At 43.1% G+C, this 21,999-nt stretch overlaps 1 protein-coding gene and 1 long non-coding RNA gene across 3 annotated transcripts in view; one reads left to right on the top strand and one right to left on the bottom strand.

The window, feature by feature from the left end:
- Positions 1 to 21,383, bottom strand: part of LOC143377947 (PRL-1 phosphatase-like) — a 63,518-nt gene extending 42,135 nt beyond the window's left edge. The window contains exons 1-2 of one of the 2 annotated variants that reach the window (XM_076829778.1): positions 21,227 to 21,303; positions 349 to 408 (exon numbers count right to left, since the gene is read on the bottom strand). The gene's annotated coding sequence lies outside the window, so the exon portion shown is untranslated. Of the gene's footprint in view, positions 1 to 348; positions 409 to 21,226 lie in introns of both variants that reach the window. The other variant, XM_076829775.1, reaches the window with a different exon arrangement.
- The window catches only part of LOC143377575 (uncharacterized), a 186,689-nt gene that overhangs the window by 52,482 nt on the left and 112,208 nt on the right, over positions 1 to 21,999 (top strand). The window lies entirely within an intron of this gene.

Genomic DNA, 21,999 nt, shown 5'->3' with positions numbered 1-21,999 from the left:
AATTATCTCTCCCCAAATTCGACTGCTAACAGCATTAGGTCCTCCCCTCTGGGATCGAACTTGACGGGGGCACTACAGACATCGTCGATCGTTAAGCAAGGTCAGTGACACCGGTCGTCCACCCGTCTGGCATCGAATATCTTTTTCATCGAGCCAGCGGTGGAGCACTCGTCCTGTTCTTCGCATAAAACCTGCGCCGATACAATCAAACATGACCGGCCCACCTTGCAGCCCCTCCAACAAAATGCCCCGCGACATATCGCACCAAAGTTTAACAGCAACTTATTAAATCAGAAGCCCGATGAGGGAAAATATTCGCGACTACCCCAAATTCGTGTTTATATTTACCAGACAACGTGGTTCAGCCCGCAGTGCCTTAAACATCCATATCTCAAGGGGGCTGCTTACCTGAAATCAGAAAATTCATTAGTCAAAACAAATTTCCAGAAAAAACATTTCGCGTGGCAATCGTGGCTAGGTTGAAAATCACAGAATCAGTGTCTATCCATATTAACACTCTGGAGTCTCACTGGAGTAGCCCACAATTTTGGGGATTTTTTAAAAAAAAAAGTATTGAATATTACAATTCTATACTTTGTATGTGTATTAATTGACATTCGAAGAATGTGCTCAATTTTTTTTTGTGCAAGTATAATTTTGTTGAAAGTTACAGTGGTGGTAGTAACGTATACCGTAGGAATTAGAATGAAATCATTATTTTAAAAATTCGAGTTTTGTAACACAGAAAAATAACATTTTTCCATTTTTATGTGTTCCAAAATATTTGTTATGTTTCTCGTTTCAGAGGACAACGACAGCCAGAATCATGGTCGCCATCAACAAACTTCTTTTTCAAATCCCCCTTACTACTACCACTGTAACTTTGAACAAAATTATTATTATTGCACAAAAATTTTTTAGCACATTCTTCGAATGTCAATTAATAAACTCACTAAGTGTGGAATTATAATACCCAATACTTTTCTTTTAAAAAAATCCTGAAATTTGCCTTATTTTCACAGTGTCCCTTAAATGACACAAGGTTCCGTAAAAGCCTCTTAGTCGGTCAAACCTTCCCAAACGGATACCCCTGTCGAGAAAGTGTTGTACAAAGCGCAGGAAGCAAGCTACCTGCTAAGTCTGTTTCCAAAATAAATGTTGAATACTTTCAATAGATTGCAAGAAATACCGGCGCGAAAGCACGTCGACGTCGGTCGAGGTGTTTCCCACCAGTGATTAAGTTTATACAGCTGCAGCCTGTTAACTTCATTTCTCATCCACACAAAGAGCATCCAATCACCTCGCAACGTTCCATCTTCCCAAGCTTCCACTAACGACCACCTCGATCCGCAACTTTGACGTTCCAAGAGGCTGGTCGCCACTTAATCACACGTTCCCCGATTCATAAACCACGCATTCAGACGCGCGAGCAGAAAAAGACGAGGGGGCTGGGCAGAGGGGTTCGCCCGTCTCCCTGGGTGCTATTAAAACGAGACAAGTGGAGCCAGTTAAAAATAAGGAACCCGTTCAACAGGTTCCGAGATCGCTCCGCGAATTTCACGGTGCGCTAAAACAGCGGCGGTCGCCTCTGCTCGCCCGAAAACTCCCAGGCGTTATCGACTCGCCTTGGAGAGAGCGACGTCGTTAATTAACAGATTACCGGGCGCCCCTCCGCGCTTCTTTGCTCCCTTTTCGGCCACGCAGCCCCGCCGCTAACTAATGTCTACACTTGCATCGATCGAGTTAATTATAAACGGCGGCCTTTCGCGGACGTTATTTCCGTGTAATCGCGACGTCACGTCCCTGTCGATCGCTTATCGAGCGTCCGTGATTATGGCTAAATTTAATCGCGCCCGAGGTATTCGTGGATCCGACGGCAGGCGCGGCAGTTGCGTGCGCTGAGGGCGATTTGGCCGGGGGATGAGTGGGGTGCATGCTCGGGAGTGAGTTTTCCATACACTTTTCGTATTGCGAATGTGTTTCGTAACACTTTCTCTTTGATGTAGGCGAGGCTCGTGGAGGATCACTCGGGTAACAGTTAAATTTGAAGGCGGAAAAATCGGGTCACTGTGTCTGTGTTCCAGGAGGTGATCGAGGTTTAACCCCACAGTGCACATGTAAATTAAAATTACACCATTGCACACGTTGGGTCTTACAAGCCCATCTCTAGAGATGTGTCTGGACTGATGGGTTGTTTGGTATTTATTTATATAAGGTCGATGCAAAAGTTTGTTCACTTTGTTGAACCGAAGTTTTTGTTAAAGTGAAAATATATTACTAGTTTTTTTTTAATTGAAGTGTTTTCCTCGGCTGTCTATGACCTTTCGCCACTTTTCTGGTAATGGTACAAATAGGCGTAGTAAAAAAAGACATTTCTCATAGCTAACAGTGAGCGAATGAACTTTTGCACCGACCTAATAGGCTTATTGTATCCAGATGCATTATTTGCTTGTGGAGATTCTTTTTTATTTTTGTGCAGTACTTTATACGTTTATAAATTACACGCATGGAAAAATGATCTCGATTTGTTTAAGTTAAATTTTTAAAACAAATTACGGTTTTTGTAACGCTTCTCAACGTGCATGTGCAATTTAATTCGAAGGAACGTTTAAAATATCCAAACCAAGAAAAATGTTTCCTACCCGAGATATAAATCGAAAAATATATCATACTCGAGATATAAATCGAAAAATGTTTCATACTCGAGATATAAATCGAAATTTTTTAAAGCACGCCAGGAGGACGAGAAGACACGCGCATATTTACTATTCAGATTTAACCTGTTGAGCTCGCTACTTCAACGCGTCACAAGTTGTACATTCAAAAATAAGAAAAAAAAGGAGAGAATTTAAGTACTCTAACGTGGTAAATAGGTACTTCAAGTGGCGTTCAATTTTTTACATGCTCCAATAATTACGAGCATCCTCAAACTTCCTCATAGCTCTGCGTATTAATTATCGATCGCATTATTCAGAAACTATCAGTGTTTAAGCCGAAATTTCAGCAATGTTAATTAGTCTGGCGTAAATATGCAAACTTCTGCATGAATCGTATTTTTCGTGGTCGATTTTTAGTGAAGCTTCAAAACATACCGGTGGATAATATAATGTACAAAATATTATGGGAATAAAATTATTTTTTGCTCAGACCAAAATACTTCCACAAAAATTTTATAAGGAGAGCTTCAATGGCATTGCGAACTTCAGTTCGACGATCCTAAATGGAGACAAAAAATTACAATTTGCTGTCAATATGCTAATGCTAAATAAAACCAAGATTTACGACTTTCGCCTGTCAAATAATTCTCGAAATGTAAATTTCGGTATAAAAAATTTAGAACGAGGTACCCAAACTGCGTAATTTTAAAGAAAAGCAATAAAAAGAGTAATATAAACTGTTAAACAACAAAGAAAAGAATTTTGATTCGTAACTGACAAAGCAATCACTTAACAAATAATTATCAGATGTTTGGTGTAAAAATTACAAAACAATTTCAACCAACTTCAGCTGAAAATAATGCATCTCACAATTTACGAAATTTTTCATTCAAATTTTGGCATTTGCACTTGCTATTATTAATAGAAGCAGATTACAGTAGCAGAAATTAAAATCTTCTTGTCTCTCGAATCAAAAATACATATTTTGCGATTTGCCGGATTAATGAACTATGTAAAATATTTAACTCAGTAAGTACCGAAAGAGCTTCTAGAAATTGAGTTAGTGATTCTGCGAGGCGCTGGCGGAAGCGCAGAATGACGACAACAAACGAGCCGTGTAATGAAGAATGTAATTATCAACGAGGCGGTAATTTTCGCGCCACACGTCAATACGAGGTGATATATGTGGCCGTGATGTGCAACAGATGTTTGGGGAACATGTACTTTTCCAGGCTAATTCGAACGTTTCCATATTGGGGAATTAATTATCCCAATTACGCATCGAGAAACAATTACCAATGCCTCATAAATGGAAATAATGAATGAGAAGAATAGCCATTAATTTGTACTCTCGATACTAACAATAACTGTGTTTCTATTAACTTCTTTAATTCGCGGAAGCGAAGAATGAGTCCAAATTAGGAGGCTGATATTAATTGTACAGTATATTCACAAATGAAAGCAAGAAATGAATAAATACTGCCTTTCGAACTGATACAATTTCAATTCGTAAATCGATAACCCTTCGTACGATTCCACAAGTTATAAATCACAGAATCTGTTTTTTATAGGAAATGTTGAAACAATGCTTTTGAATTTGAATGCAAATCAAACTTATGTGGATGCACAGCGAAGACAAAGGAGGGGCGAAAATTCTTGAAGGTTCTTGAAAGCTCCGGTACATAATAAGTTTGCAATGGGAAATATTTCTAACATACAAGTACGGTCTCCATCAGAAGATGAGCAGAATTTTATTCGGATGACGAATAAAACTTCTATTCGCCACAAATGGATAAGTTTTTATTCGAATAGAAAATTTATCCGAATAAATCTTAAATTGAGTAAGAATTCATCTGAATAATTTCTTAATCAAATAATAATCAATTCTATAAGAAAATCCGGTGGGCGCATATTCAAATGGCATCTCGAATCCCCGGCCTACTGCCCGGAAGCCCAAACACATCGGCTGGGACTGTTTGCGCGAGAGAACTTGGGAAAAACATAGACATGTACAGACGGCGCTTAAGCTGAGGGGGTGGCAAGGTTCGCGGTAAGGAGAACGATACGAGTAAATCGGGTAACTCAGTGATTATGAATGCCGAATGCATCCGAAGCTAACCGACGAGCCTGTATCTGAACCTCTGCCTTTCCCCTCCAAGCCCACGTCACCCACGCCGATAGTCCCAGCTTCCGCTGCGTCTATATATGTCTATGGGAAAATCCCAAGCCTTAGCCGCCAGGACGCGATCACTCTTGTACAGTCCTAGTGTGATATCGATAGTGTATCCTGCGTGTGTTTGTTATCCATCTTAAGGAAAACATTTCTTACGATTCAAATAAGAGAAATAATTTTTATTCAGTTAATTATTTACCCGTTGCCTAGATTGCTATGAACACGCTTTTAGAAAACTAAGAGGAAATCAAAACTGTGAAGAGTTATTCGTACCATTATTTGAATAATTTTGTAATAGATGTTCGAATGAATAATGATAAGTTATTCGAATAAATATTTAATCGATTCAATTCGCTTCGATGTGGTAAAACGGGGCAAAAAGTCGCGAAGGGTGACAAAAAGAGAGCTGTATATATATGCAATAAAAGAACGAAAGATTGAGTGCGCACGAACCCTGCCCCCTTTTCCATCCACAGCGTCTGGATCGAACAAGTCGTCGGAGGTCAGCAGACAAAATGGTCACCGACCTTAAAACGACACCGTGGGGTCGCAGACAACCCCAGAAAATTTTAATCTTCTCCACAACCGTGTCAATAGACGCTAGGAACAGTGATTCCCAACTTGTGGATCGCGAAGTGTTTTCTGGGGAGTCGCCACGGTTATTTTCAGTTGACGATTTCCAGCACTTATTTATTTCAATATGCTTACACTGCCATATTTTATTAAACCTTACCTTATATGTGGGGGGGTGGGGGAGGTTATTTGAATATTATAAAAAGGGATCGCGACTCAAAAAATGCTGAGAAACACTGTGTGCTAGAACGTGAAGCTTTCATTCCCAAATTTCGATTTTCTTACTGTAAACGAAACCCACGTGCTGTCAATGTCTTTCGAAAATATACCTATAGAGGAATACAAAAGAATTGGTCGGAAACGTTAGGCGAACTTTGTAGTATCAAAATTTCAGTGTCTGATACGCTCTAAAAATGTAACAGTGTCATTCTAAGGTTAATTTTGCGTTCCAGAGAAGTCGCAGACGGCAAGGTCACACTCCCGACTTCCAATCAGAGGCAGAAGGCACGTCTGTCGGCTCTTTATTGCGATGTTTGCACAACATCGCAGTCTCGGATGACGAGAACAAAACTGTTTGTGCGTGAAACATCATCCACATGGGTTGTGTCTGCCGGCGAAGAAAGAACCCCCGAGGGTGGCCAACGCTGCTGATATAATCCTGCGTTTATCAGCTCGAGTGAATCTCGAGGATCATTTGTAATTTGATTTTTAGACGCCACGCTTCAACGCGCGATATTAAATATTAAAACGAAGAGACCATTCCGCATGAGATCTATATGATAAATCGACGAGGGGTAGATGTTTTTTAAACTTATACCTCTTGATCAAAGTTGAAGAGATCTATCGACAAATCCGAGGAGGATCCAAACTGTTATTTCACGGAACAAAAAAAAATTCAATTTTTCAAAACAGTCATATAAATAAAAATTTAAAATAACGCATGAAAGTTGAAAAAATGATTCGTCACGCGTCGACTAAAGTTAACTAAAGTTGAAGCGCTCGGGGGATAAGAAAAATCAACTTTATTCGTCGAAGAATCTAAAGTCAAAGAAACTGTTATTCGATCCATTATTTAAATAATATTTTATTTATTTAATGCCCAACTCTGCAAGGTGGTGTAGTCCATTAAGCACACTGTCCTCTTTTTCAACTGATTTCATTTCAACCCCTCATCGAAAGGCGAAAGTGCACCACGAAGGAATGACCACGAGGCGGAAGAAAGTTGGACGAGCAACAGGCTCCGACGCGCGAAGAGTGGCGCGGATTGAAAAGAGGAGGAAAAGCCGCGAGGGCGCGTGAAAGCGAGAGTGGCGGTCTATTTTCGAGAGGTTCTTTTGTCTGAACCCCTGAAGGGGGCGGCGCAGGTGCGTTTTGTCGTACGGAACGCGTCCTCGAGCGCTTCGTTGACCTGAAATTTTAATCTCCCCGTGCCACCGGCTCGGGGGTGGGCGGGAGGGAAAATCTTATCTCGTGTTTCCGTGTGTTTCGAGTACGACACAATGTTACCATAAATTGATTCCACGGCGACGTAGGTGGCCTTCCAGTAGGCTGACGCGGATCGCTTTACAAAACGCACTCGGATTGCGCTCCGCCGCGCGAGGTGCAGTGAACCTGCCCTGATCCAAACCGCTGATAGGTGGCGGGAGGAATTTCTGTTTGCCTGTGTGGTAAAGATTGTTGAAGCAGACTTTCCTCCTTGATCGTTGAACAAGGGTAGTTGGATTATTTCAGTCGTATTTCGTGTCCTTTTTGAGTGCCATAGTCCTTCCTGCTCGGGTCCTGCTTCGAGTCCTTTTTTAGTCCTTCTAAACACCTATTTGGGTCTTTTTTTAGTCCCTTACGAGTTCCATTCGGGGTTTCTGAGTCCTTCGAAGACGATTTCTACTCGAATCTTTATGAGACTAACCCTTCCATCTATTCAGTAGCGACATTTAATTCTGATGCAGGGACATCGTGCAGGTCTCTTAGGGATTTGGATTAAATTTGAGAAAGTGAACTTGGGGGTTGAATGGTAAGGCATTCTGTAGAATATTTGGCGCTGAGTTTTTTTTTTTAATAGACATAAGTCTTTAGAATTAGTAAGTTATATAGCATATTCTATTCGGTATCGAGTCGTTTCGTTGCTGTTGATGTCAGTAAGAAGGGTCAAAAATAGAATTGTGCATTCTTCAGGAGCACAAAATATGTTTTCGAGGACAGTTGCTGAGATCATCCTTATTTATATCAATTCGGCCATGCGCTGTTGTTAACACCATACAGCGAAAGACGTCAAGACGGTTCCAAGTCCTATCGGATGAAGTCAGCTAGGAATGAGTACGGTGTAAATCGATTTCACCTTACTTTGAGGAACTAATTGCTGGAAAAGTGGATTTTAACGCAAGATGAAAGAAATATGAGGGTAACTCAATTTCCCTACTCCCCAGTTTTCTCAGGAGCTTGAATATTCACTACCCTCATTAATGATGAATTTATTTTAACGGACGATGCAGTGACTTATTTTCGACACTACCTAAATATTCAAAGTTTGAAGGGCTGCTTCGCCCCTTAAAATTAAAATTGGGCCAAAAAATAACAGAAGTACGTGTCTAATAGATTTCTGTGCTTAAAAATATATTTCCACAAAAAAAGGCGGGTGTTAAGCGGGTACCGTTTTCAACACTATTTTCGGGAATTAATTTAACGAAAACTATAAGTTTATACTGTATGTCGTTTTACCTGCATATTAATGTATGTTTGAAGTGAATCTCAGAATTTTTTGCGCGTTTTTATTAAAACAAAATAAATTTTTTAAAAAATTTCAAAGTTCATTTCCAGCCTCAGAAGTTTGACTTCGATCGGTCCCTCTGCAGAGTACATTTTTGGGATCAAAAACTATAAGAAAATGAAAAAATAATCGATTTTTCCCTATAAGGACCTGAACCCCCTGCAGCTTTTACAAAGTCACTATATCTCGGCGAGGCACTATACCTCGTTACCACAACCTCCACATCAGGAATTCGAACACCCCTTACCTCGCCAGCATCCCCAAACTGAATTCCAATTCAGCGGACTTTCGATCACGCGCTCCAAAATCGCCTTCACCAAGATTGCATCCGACACCACTCCTAAAAACCTCGCACCCATCTTCGTTTACGCAACCGAAATTCGGTTGTTTTACCGACGAACCGGGGCGACTGAAGAATTTCACGGTCGGCAAGCCAAGCACGCGCTCCCGCGCTTCTTACGCCCGCGAAGGGCGCAATAAACTCCTTCGAAGCGGAAAGCTTGGGATGCAACGCGTATCCCGAAAGGAGAGGCGAATGAATGCGAACAATGTGCCTCCCGTGGAATCTTTTATGACCGAAAAAGCCGCGCTCCGCCTGCAACACGGATACAGCGCATAAATCGAGCAGGGAGACGTGGCGTGGGTGCAGCGGAACGGGCAGAAAGGGGGCATCCAAACCCTTGCACCCTTCAAGATCAAAAGAGGGCTGCCAGAAATTTGTCTTCTTCGGGAGGCCAAAGTATCTGGAAGATATCGTTCTGAGACCCCACAGCGGGAGGTCTTGGACTGGGCGAGTAATTTCGCAACTCTTAAGGTGCATTCCCACGGCACGTGGCTATCAGATGTACTTGCCGGGCTGAAGTGGGAAACCTAACCTCAAAATTAAATGGGCACTCCCACTTTTCTCGCGTATGACTCCGAAAGTACAAGAGACAGAAAAAAAGGGTTTGAAATGAAAGTTTAATGGTACGATAAGCTGCGAACTTGCGTTAACAATTTTTTTAAAAAAAATTCTTTTCTTTTCAAAGAGAAAATTTTCCTGACGAAAACAAAATTTCACACCCTTAAAAGAGCGATTGGGCACGAATGAAACATGCAGTTATTTTTGTCTCGAATCACTCTATAAACCCACAAAGTTGCATTCGAATCGGCGGGTAAGGATTCGCTGTGTTCCATTGTTAGCAGGCTAGCCTAAGGTGATCATTCGCACCGCGAGTTTCGCGCCGTGAGATCGCACCTTAAAGGTTGCTGCTCACTTATCAGTGACCGTGCAAATTCCGTGCGGCGTGCCATTAGTAAGAAGAATAGAGCCTCTATCCCCTCTTTTTTTTTTACCAATGGACGTTGGCACGGAACTGTCACGTTTAATGACAAGTGAGTAGCGACCTTTACGTGTTTCAAGACGAAAATACCGCTGGCGAGCAAACGAGTTGATTGTTTTAGTATGTTAACGGATCAATGATTTTAGATTCGACTTTGTTCAATTTGCAGGAATGAATTTTAAGGGGCCATTCTTTTAGCCAGTTGTATATGCTGTTTTCTTTTTTTTGTTCTTTTATAAATTGTTCTTGAGACATGGGTAGTAGAGTTTAATATTTTAACCTTAAAAGTTTAATTATACGTAAGTAATTTTAAATGACGAGGTACATATGTAATTTGTATTTTGTGTGCCCAGTTATAGGCTGAGAATTTCTTCAAAATCGTCATTTGTATCTATAGATACGCGTATGCGCGTGTTAACGCAATGTTTACCAAACTTTTTAGAGTCGCCATCCTCATTTTTCATATTCAAATGACTACTATCTATAGTTAAAACTATTACTTCCGGCAAGCCCCGAGCACCTGCGCCATTAAATTGTAACTCGAGCACAAGGGTATAACGCAGAATATTATCCAGAGGGAGCTAAGAAACGAGACTTCTTCAGCGAGCCTTGATGGAGGGTAAAAAGAGGAAACCGAGAGACAGGCTCTGCGTAAAGATCGCGTAACGATGTTAATGTTACGGCGCCAAGCAATAAACGTCAAGGCCGACTAATGTCTCGGCAATTGAAAGCAATTTGAAGAAAATTCTGCATGCCACTACTCGCTAGCACATCGACCACCTAACAATAAGTCAAACGTGAAGTTGATACGCTATCCGTATGACAACACTATTCGTAGGCTAATTAAAAATAATTACACTTCACCTATTCTATCTCCATTAAAAAAAAAAGAAAAAAATCATTTTCTACAAATAATTGTGTAAAATCTGAACTGGTGTTGTTGTCAACAGGTTTATTCTGAATTTAGAGTTCAATTTAAAGCTCTAAATTAGAAAATATAATTTATCGACAATAAAACTGAAATGTTAGTACTCAAGGGAAATTGATGCGAATCAACAATTTTTATGTATATAACTTATCTTTGCCAGAGTCTCAAAATGATATCTTGGCCAAGCAAGAAGAACAGATGTGTTGGATTTGTTGGAAGAAGCATTTTTACTCTCGAGTGAGCTGTCAGTATATCGTGCAGAGGATAATTCAAGATGCCTGAAGTAGACAATGCGTGATGTGTAATGCTATAGCGACAGTGATGTAACTGCGGTGACGGCTCAGAGCCTCTATCGCTGTGAAACACGAGCAACGATGGCGGAGATACCATTTCTATAATTAAAATAGATTACCAAAACGTACAGATGACTACTTCAAAAACGGCGGCGGTAGAAACTTCAATTTTTATTTACACCTGCTTTACCTCTAGAGAAAATTGGTTAAATAAAACCTGCGCGATTTCAAAGGAGATACGCGTTGAAATAAAGAATTCTCTTGTCGATAGAAACATGTAGCTACCCATTTTCTCTTACAATTTTCAGATATCCGGAATTCAGATAAAGCGGAGTATTTTATTACATAAATTTGATACGTTTAAACGAAGTCGCTTTAGCGAAAAAAAGATTCATTTTTAACCGTTGAATAGCGTGTGTTTCTTTCAAATTATATTTATATTCAAATTATTCGAGCTACTCGAAACGTTCGCGCCCGAAATTTCCTTTGGAACAGTCCAAAAGGCGAAGCGAAGCTTAAATCCTCATCTGCTCCCAACCCCAGTTGCGGGAATCCCAATTCCTACCCCCGTCTTCCCGCGAACGAACGGAACTGCCCTGCGCCGGCGACTGAAAGCAGACTCCGTGTGACGAGGGAGAGCGAGGAGAGTTTGAAGAACTCGGGCTGCCCCGTGGACCCGTCTGCCCGAGATAGTAACACAAGTCTCACACGTGGCGGCGGTAAAAAGAAGCGTCTCGAAGAATAATCCGCCGTCTGGCATGGACGATACCGAGGGGTGGTCGCTTGCCCCTCGAAAGTCGAGACCAGCGAGGCAGATAAACCGGCGATAGTTGGCGACGGTCCTCTGATCGTCGTGTTACGGCCGCGCATGGATCACCGAGTGTATGCACCCATTACGCCACTTTGCACTTTGCTGTTTTTCTACTTTCCATCTTCCTTTTTTGAGTCGATACTCTAATGCTGATTCTTGATTAGTGTTCTAAGCGGAGGACGGGAATTTTGGGGCATTGGGGCTGGTGAAGCAATCGGTTGGAATGTTTAATGGGGTGCTCGAGTTTTGAAGCTGAATTTGATGAGCTTAAGGGCAAGGGCGATACCACCCTTTGCGAGCAGGGATCTTTTATTCAATGATGCGGTTGTTCAATAGAGGAGCTTTGGAAAGGGAAAGAGTATTATAGTGTTTTTAAAATTCGTTTTTCTTTTTAAGGTTTAATTAGCATGCAATTTGAAGTGAAACTTTGGTCTGTCTGGGCGGTATACTTTTGGAGGGTAGAAGGTTAAAACTGCGTAAATAGTGAAGAATGCAAAGTTTCCTTGTTCGATACGTAATCATGGGTAATGTGGAGCAGAGTGTTTTAAGCGCAAGATAATAATTTCTCAACGTTATTAGCTCTGATATTTAATGCACCCTCCTTCAAGTTGATAATTATTCAAGCTTCTCTGAAGAAACTGTATTATTAATGACGATACTCAAATATCCTGGAAAATGAATGAAAAATACAGAGCCTCCTTGGTCGACGCGTAATCATGGCTAACGAAGTGCAGAGCGCAAGTATAGTTCGCGCGTTATGTTCGTGTTAGCCGCTCCTCGTTTCCTGTTCCAATCGTTCGCCGTTATGTAATGGTATGTATCGGAATTTACATAACAGGAAACGGTAAACCAGATATCCGATCGGGCGAAATATAGGCGTTGTTATTGGGCTGTTGTTATCGCGTATCGACGTAGATACGCGAAACTGATCGATTCGCGGCCGAACGAATGCGCTCCGAGGATTCTGCGTCACACAAGCGGTATAAAAAAAAGAAAGATAAACCAGCATGCATCAACGCGAACGAAATGTGACGGAGCGCGAACGATAACGGAACGTGTTCTTCGAAACTCATAAATGAGAAAGGACTACTTCCTCTTACTGTGCTAGCCGAGGGACATTGTTCTATTTTTAGGACGAATAAAAGCAACAAATTTAGCGAATTCTGCGGGAGATCCAGTGGCCTTAATGCATCCAACATGGCACATAAATTGCAGCAGTTAAGAGCGAGAATTCTGGGAAATCAAGAAAACAGTGGAATGCTCTTCACTCCAGGATATTAGGATTGAAGATCGCGCGATTTATTTCCAGTTTATTGGACGAAGGAAATTGATCTAATTTTAGGAGGAATATGCAAGTTATTCGGACGATTGAGTGACCTAAATGCATCCAATCTGGTAGCTACACAAATTTGAGTGGTAAAGGGGTTAGACCACCTTGGCCAGGTCAAGAATTATCGCATCTTTGCGAATTTATTTCTAAGTGACAAAAACACTTTTATCGATAAAAATTTTCCAATGAAGCTAGAGACATCTTTGAATAAATTGTACAATTTTTTTTTAAAATATCAAAAAATTCCGAAAACTTTAAATGCGTTCTTCTAGAAACCACGTTTTCCGAAACGGTGTACGCTGTAGTTTGAGTAAAACTCTATGGATTTTTATAGAATTTTGCACAGATGTTCTTAAATGTATCCTCTATCGTTCGACCGTCAATTTTTTCGATATTTTAATTTTTACCTGACTTATGCGTAAATAAAGTCCATTTTCTTACACACGAAAGTGATCTGTTTGATTCAAAGTCAAAATATTTTGTTATTGCTCAACCGATTGAAAAAATATGGTATCTTTTTTCGTCGCTTAGAAAAAAAATCATGAAATCGGCTGAAAAATCGGCCGTCTAAACCCGGATACCTCGCAAAAGCAGGTATTCTGTGAAATTAAGAAAACAGTGAGAAGTTCTTCACGCCACGATATTAAAAATCAATATGTTCTGAAAATCATCGAAGGGATAAATTAACGGAAACATTCTCGACAAAAGCGATCCTTCAAAATAGCCTGACCGACTTGAAGAGGAATTTTTGAAAATCTCGCGCCACTTAGAGTGTGAAGAAGATAACGATACGGTCCAAACATGTGTATCTACAACGTTTCCACTATGCCCCTCGCAACAGAATAACGTGGAAAGCATTTCTGAACACGAGAGTGTTCAAGTATCCACTCAAAGCCCCTCCACCCAAACTCGAGTTTGCTACCGAGTTTCCGCCATCAACAACCCCGTATTCACAAACTTTAAATCCACTTGTGAACACGTTTCCATCAATTTTTCAGGGTACAGTAGCTGGAAATGCGATAACCACTGTAGCAGCTCTGATTAAAGCAAAAATTTGGTGCGAAAAGCGGCAGCTCGAAATTTTTTAAATTCACATTCCCACAGAGAAAATATATTACTTGCTGAGTAATAGTGCTTGAAGAGCGCAAAATGGTTTGAACGCACCATGTTTAAAAATATTTTCTTACCACGGTTTTCATTAGTTTTCAAGAAATTCCTACATTTGGAGATCGTTGCGAAGTGTTCGACAGTGGCACCCTGGTTGCTTACAAATCGCTTTACAGGCCTGATGTCCCCCTCGCGCGAGATGTAAGAGGTGACAGGGCCGATAACGCAGCGTGTAAACACCAGCGACTACCGAGCGCTTCATTCGCGTTCGTAACGATCGACCGTGTATCAGCAACAAAGAACAATGGCCGGAGATGAGGAATAAAGGGGACGTTTAGAAAACACAGGCGAAACAATCGGCTGAATGCCGATCGATCGACCCCTCGTCCGCGCCGCAGCCTCGTGTATTTTGTCACCCGCGCCATTCCCTCCGACGAAAACCGCGATTGGCGGAAAAAAACACTGCCACCGAAAAATCGACTGCGATCTACGGGCTCCGAGCCACTTTTTCCCCGACGGAATACGCGGAGAAATTGCAGAGATGCAAAAATACTCCATATGTGTCGAGAAAGGGGACAATTTTTCTTATCGAAGATTCTTCTGCAACTAGGCAACTATATTTAATATGAACGCGCTTCTGTACATGTTTACATGGAATAATTGCAAATGAAATAAAGAATTGACAAGGTGAATGTTTCCATTTCTGAATTAGCGTGTTAAATGTAAAAAAATACGATTCTTGGAATTAGAATATTAACCATTATTAAAAACTTTCCTTACTTCCTCAGGTTAGGCCACTATTGCACCGATAGTCTCCTGCCAGACCTTAGAATTAACATCGATACTTCAACAAGGAGTTCGGAATGTTGCTTATTATCCTTCTGACCACTGTATCGTGTTAGGAAACTCTGTCGAAGAATTCGACACAGGAAGGAATAAAGGAAACACTTAATGGTTTCACATTCTCCAGCAGTGTGCGTGGCTTCCTTCTTTCTTTTCTCACTATGAATTACCCAGATCCGTCGTTGATATTTCTTTTTCGCGTCGTCGGTCGCGCATCAACCGCCCGTTTGACGTCAATAGAAAATCATGAATCGCATTATCGCGAGGCGCCTCGCAGCGTTGCAAAACCGTCTGTCCGTAAGCTTCGGATGCGGTTAATCGCGGCGGGATGGAATATCATCGTGTTCGATGCCTGAAAAATGCTTTCGTGGCATGGCACCGCGTCTCGTGCGTACCCTATGTCGATCGCGTAAGACAAAATGGTATAATCGATACCCGACGACGTCAATACGCGGGACATTAATCGAAAATTACTTGTTCCTAAGCAAACGAGGTTTGCCATGGAAAGTTATAAAAAAATAAAGCGCGAGCCAGTTTGATAAGGTGAATGTCCCAATTTCTGCTCATGTCCCCATTTCTGATCATTTCGTATTCTCCTTATAATCATATGCGTCACGTTTGTACTATAGCTGCAACAAAATAATTCTAAATTATTTAAACATCTACGCGAGTGTTGCACGAGCTTGGAGCAATGCATACATCGTTATTTTTCATGAGCAGAAATACGGACATTTAGAGCATTATATATTTAATTGCGAATTACTAATAGTTAAGCATCTTGAAATATCTTTCTTAAATAGTTTTTGTAATTGGTTGATTTATTATTAAACAATCAATCAATTACTCTGCAAATTTTCATCACAAACAAATTCTGTACACCTTCTTTATGACGAGTTACCTCTTAAATCAGCAGAATTTAGAAAATACATAACAATTTTATAAATGTGTACTAGGTATAAACACAGCCGAATTGGCACCTCGTTTCTGGAACAACATACCCTAAGCAACAGTCTCGCATGAGCGCTCGTGCTTAAAAAATAAAGGAACTGCTTTTGTAAGAACTAGTTTGTACTATGATTACTTTCCCTATCTTTTAGTGACACAGCAATTGTGTTTGGATTTGCCTGGAAAAATCGGCTTTAAACCAGGAAGACGACTCACAGAATTGCCTCGTGCGGGAAGGCCTTAATGCCCTCGCGCACCCAGCGTAACCAAAGGTGGCCGAGTAAGAGAAGGAACAAAAATCGAGCGCGGTCAATTTGTATCGCGACACATGATATTTCCATCCTTGGGCTCGCGTTGCTTCAAGTTCAGAGAATTTATCCTCTTCTCTCCTCGAGTGACACAGAGCATGATTTTTTTTAATAGAAATCTCTCGTTATCTCCTTGGCGTCTCGCTTTACAAGACCACGTGCGCATCTAGTGTAGGACGGGACCTCGGATTACGCCTCGTCGTATTTCACCTATGTAACGCTTATTAAATTTAGCACACGTGACTGGATCCCGGGCGAGCGACTGCCTGGAGCACCCTTGTACGCCAAAAAGCTCGGCGAAAAGTTATACCCTTTGGGAAAATCGAAATTCAGGAAATTGTGCGAGAGATGTATACTGTACTTATGTAGCAGGTATTGGAAGAGGCAATATTTTGAAGATCCTTCCTTCTATGTAAACTACTTGCTCGTCCCATATTTTATGACACTGCAGATATCGATTGTGTACCATTTTTAACTTTAAGCGTTTGCAGCTCAGAGCAACGTTAACCGATTTTGATGAAATTTTAGGCACGTATATAACTTACTTCAATCTGCGAACGGGTTTTCCGAATTTTCATTACAGGCTCACAAAAAAAGTTTACAAAACGACCTTTACTATTTTTTTTTTTTTGCTATTCCGACCAATTGCATTTTTTTCAAAACGATGCAACATGTCACTTAGCAAGATAATCCTTCTAGCTACTCAAAAAAGAGTCGTGTCGCTTGGACCAATTCTAAAAAAGTTATGCGATTTTAAAAAGTGTCCAAATACTTTTTATTCTAACTGTAGCTACTATGGATAGCGCAGTTGCAGAAGCAAGAGATTTTTAGAATAGTTAGAGGAGTCTCTATGGTACTGAAATTTGATAAACAAATTTTATAAATGTTTGTAGGGAAAAGGGAAAAATTTCATGAGATATTGAATATCTTTCATGAGATGTTTTAATTATTTCACTTGAAATTCGATATTCACAAGGAAATATCACGAGCCTGGAAATTCAAATAATTCTGAAACTGTGTATATGTAGGGGATTTCCTCCTGATTACAACGCAATTTTTTTAACTCGCAATCTGCGAGAGATAGAAAAGAAGTGTCAAGACAAAAGTTACTTCTTTTAATTAGGACTATCATTTGGTAATTCGCAGTTCGTGAGTTATAACGCAAAATCGGAAAATAGCCGGAATGTAAGGGGTAAATTTCACCCCCTCATAGTGAATTTGGGCAGCAAACAAAAATTGCGTTGTAATCAGGAGGAAATCCCCCGCATATTCACAGTCTCAGAATTTTTTGAATTTCCGGGTTCGAGATCTTCCCTTGTCAGTTAGTTCGGAGAGCATACTCGGAGTAGAAGAAAATTCCCAAGTTAATTACAGAAGCCTGCAGCGCAGAAACTTGACGAGAGAAAGGAAATTACCACGTAATAAGAAATTTCGAGCAGGAATATGATTTCATTAAACAGAACAGCAAGAATTGCAACTACGGAGATGGATGTAACAGTATAACTGCGTTTGAAGTTCAAACACTCAATTACAAATATTTTATTCATAGCTAGAACCTTATCCCCACACTGCCACGTCCTGCGCGACAAGAAACCCCGTTATCCGTTTCCATTTACAACCCTCGCCGTACCACGCCGCAATTTAATATCCAAATTAATTAAACTGAAAGCGGGCCGGCAATTCGCCGTTAAACAAACAAATCTACCATTGCGCGTCACACAATAGGCAGCCGATGACTCGCTCGCGCGCGGCGGCTAAACGTATTTCGAGGGACTTTTCTGAAAGCCGCGCAATCGCGACAGAGCCGCCCGGTTGCGTGCAGGAAATACAGAAGCGAGACACTTGTCCCTCTTTTTATCGTGGGAGTGAGTGGCGTCACCCATTTTCCATGGAAAACCGGTCGGCATGTGTGGCAATCCGTGGAAACGGAAATCGAGCTCCATCGAGCGATTTCGATCCAGGGATGTGTGCCCCTTCGAACGCAACCATCGGCTTCCTCACGCGTCGAGCGCGCGTGCGCGGTAGGCATAACCGAAGATGATTAAAATATCTGCACCCTAAGCTATCGAAATACATCCTGGAACAACCGCGGAATAATCGTTTTATCGAACCATGAACGCCTTATTGGTCGAACGCGAAACTCGGTGGAAAATGGAGGAGTTGTGTTGGTGGGTTTGCGTAGAAAAATGGGGGATTGATAGGAAGGGATTTAATATATTGGTTCGCTGAGTTGGCAGTGTTATCGAAGTACTAGGTATCCTTCTGCTGTTTACACGAGGAATTAAGTTTTCTTTGAAATTAGCTTTCTAGCTCTGATATAAGATTTGTGCGCGTGATAAATGTCACTGTGCGTCATGGATCACTAGCACTGCCTTGGGACTTCGTACTAAGTCGATAGTGTGGGAACATATTTTCTTGGAGAAAGATATTGCGGAAAGGAGACAAGAGTGGTGGTAGTCTCTGTAAAAGTATGTCCGAAGTTGGCAATGGGAATACAGGTGGTTGACTTGAGAATTCTAGAAGCAGGGATGTTGGAAATGTTTCTGAGGTTTCTTTCCCTACTGTCTGCTGTCCTAAAGAATAGTAGAGATATTCGGCACTTTGCTGCGTTAAAACTTAGTTGGCATCGAAATTTTGAAATCAGTGAGCTTGAAAAGAATTCCGTACTAACTAAATTCTGCCTTTTTAAAATACACAATTTTCTTCTCGGCGATTCTTGTTATCCTTAGTGTAATTTTTCTACGATCAATTTGGAACGCTTCAAATTTGCGATTCAAAAGCTTTGGAAACAACCTCCACCTTTGGTTTCCCAAAAGGAAATGAATTACCACCCAATTCTTCCTACCACCCCCTTTAATTCCCAAAAGCAACAGCAATGCACTGTACACGTATTTCGATCATAGATGTACACAGTTGACCTTGAAGTCCCAAAGAACAGTTACTTTAAGTTCAAAGAAAAATTGCCATCTGATAAAAAACTAATTTCTGTCACGTTTCTTTAAGTCATAAAAGCAGCGGAAGCGCACAGGGTTGTCGCGTCAATGGAGCCACCCCGTATAACGAAGTGGAGTTCGACGGCGACGAAGGGGTAGAGAAAAGGGGAACCGAACGGCTGGAAATTACATATTCCAGTCGCGTGGCGAAAGAAACGCTGCCAATGAAGAGACAGCGCGATATCTATTTTCCGACGAGGGTCGGAAACAAATGGAAATTAATGGTCAGCGCAGCGATGTAGCCCGCAGATGCGCGGCGCCTGTCCTTGCGTTACTTGACGTCACGCGAGCGCTCAAAAGCGTGACGGATTATAAGCGTATTCTAATTTATCAACAGGGACAAGAGGCGCTCGTAAAACGTTACATTTTTCACGAATTCACTGACTCGTCGCCCGCGCACGCTTTGATTCTCCCTGGAAACGTGACTCGACGAATAAACGATCCACGGGTATTCGTACAACAATAATTAACGCTTTGCCTGCCGACGACGCTTCTTCGCGCGTTCCAGACACGCTTGCCAGGCGTTCCGAGTGAAAACGCAGGAAGAGAAGGCGGGAGGGAAAGTGTTGCAACAACAGCAATTCCATACAGTACGATAACGCCGCGATATGAATCATATATTACATGTATACATTTCCAAGAATGACGTAGAATGACGTGACCGCCCACACGGCTTACGCGATAAACGTCTCACTAACTAATCCCTTCGCGAAGCCAACTTATATCCCGCCTCGCTGCGCCATTCATTCGAATTCTCCCGCCAAGAAAATTCAACACGAGAGCTGGATGTTTATATATATCAGAGGTAAACGATACAATGAGAACTCACAGTCTGATACTCGGCAAGACCCTATTAAACGGTCAGTTCGATCGGTGCAATGGTCCACGAATGGTCGGAAGAGAACAGTAGCCGCCTTCGCGCGGCTCGAAAGGAACTCGCGATGATTCGTCGGGGGCACACCGCGCACGGGACATCGCCGGTAGACCGTGCTCCCCACGCACACAGTGAACGCCGTGTATTTCTTCCCCCCTCCTTGGCCGCACGCGTGAAACTAGCCTCGCGGAATTCTGCCATCTTAATACGCGCGGAAGGAAACAATAACCGCTCGCGGGTTCGGGACAACAGGCGAGCCGACTTCACCGCGAGGGCACGGGGTGTGCCTCCCCCCCTCCGCGATCGATCATCGTGGATCGTTGCTCGCCGCACACGAGGCGAGCAAAACAGAAGCACGCGTGTGCCTGTGGCGTGCGCTCCGCGTGTGTCGGGCGCGCGCGTCTCGCCCCGTAGATCGCCGCTGCCGGTCACTCGGGGGACTCGGCCCAGACGAATCTGTTTACAAAGGCGCCACACGCATCCATTCTGAGCGTCGGTCCCTCTCCAGTGATAAAGTCGCGGCCACCGACCCAGTCACGGTCCACGCACGCAACTTCAGACGGGTTTCGGGGGCAGATATATTAATAGCACCGGGGAGGGGGGAAGCTACACGGTCACATTGAGCGCTGACCCTGGGGGACAAGCTCGCACGGCTCAGCCGATCAGACGAGAACCGATGCTTTCAGGGCGGTATGGTGGCCGCGACAAAGCGAGCACGCTCGCCGAGGAAAGAATGCAGGCCCACTCCGTGTATCGCCGGTGAGGGGTTTCGGCGCACGGCACGCCGTGTCGCGGGGCTCTCGTCTCGGGCGCACGACGTTTGCAAGCGAACGGCGAGGAAGGAGGGCCGCGCGAAAAGACACGTCCCTTTCCGCGATGGATCCCCGAGGAGGGATTATTTGAAAAGGAAGGGAAGAGGAGGTCGGCAACGGTGGCGGCGGGTTTCGACGGGACGCCAGGGTTCGTCGTCCCCGCAAACACGTACACGTATCCGTGCGTGTAAAAGCGTAGGACGAGCGGATCCCGTGAGCGTAGAGGAAGGAGCGAGCGAGCGCGCGCGCGCGCGCTCGCGTGCACGCGTACGAGGAGCACGCATCCCGTGCACGCCACAGACACACACGCACGGGAAACGATGAATATGCCGAGGAAGAAGCACGCAGCCGGGACGAGGGACACGCGCGCGACAACGAACGCAACGATCGACTGCTTCTCGCCAGCGCGGAGAGACACTCGCGGTACACGCTTCCCCGACCGGACCGTCGTTCTGTGTCGAACGGGGCTGGCTGGGCGCCGAGGAACACTCACCTGAATCGCCATACACATTGAATATGGAAGGTACGGTGGGGCGTCCGTTAAGCGAAAACGCGACTCCGTTCGTAGATGACAGAACACACACAGAACACTCGCGTACGTCCTCACGCTAGAGAAGCCTGTGGACAACTGGCGAAAATGGCGGAAGAAGGCCGCGAGGTGGCCGGAGCCGAGCCGCCGCGCGATTGGTCGGCGCGCCGCCTGGCGCCAAATTCGAGCCGCGGCGCGACGCCACTCGCGCGGCATGAATAATGCGCCGCGGTAAACAATACGTTGCGAGACCTGCCGTTGTTTTCCTTATTTTTCTCCACCGCGGAGCGATACGCGACAGGCCGCTTGTTATTCGATCGGAGCGGGGAGGGGGACTGTCGACCAACGCTTTCTAGAAAGATTCCGCCCCGTGACTCAATGTTGCGCAAATCCTATCGACCTCCCCGTGGCACGAGCGCGACATTTCCACGGGGGCGAGTACCAGGCGCGGCGATGTAATTAAAACTCGCGCGCTACGAACTCGGATAATTATTAATCATTGAGGGACACGTGCGCGGGCCAGCTATTTTTATTCGTTGCCGTAGGTCGTTTGAAAGGGGCTGGGGTGCCTGCGGAGGTTCCATTGTTGGTAATTTTATGGACAGAGAGATAATTATACTGTAAAGACAGTCTTGTGCGTAATTATACCTTGAAAATGTATTCTTTCATCGCGTGCTTCAAAAATACGGGTGGACTTGTTTTAATTATAGTGGGCACAAGGGTAGTTCGATCAGCCA

Source organism: Andrena cerasifolii, chromosome 16, assembly GCF_050908995.1.
Source record: "Andrena cerasifolii isolate SP2316 chromosome 16, iyAndCera1_principal, whole genome shotgun sequence".
Lineage (NCBI taxonomy): Eukaryota > Metazoa > Arthropoda > Insecta > Hymenoptera > Andrenidae > Andrena > Andrena cerasifolii.
The sequence above is the reverse complement of the archived record's forward strand: the minus strand, read 5'-3'. Positions and strand labels throughout refer to the sequence as shown.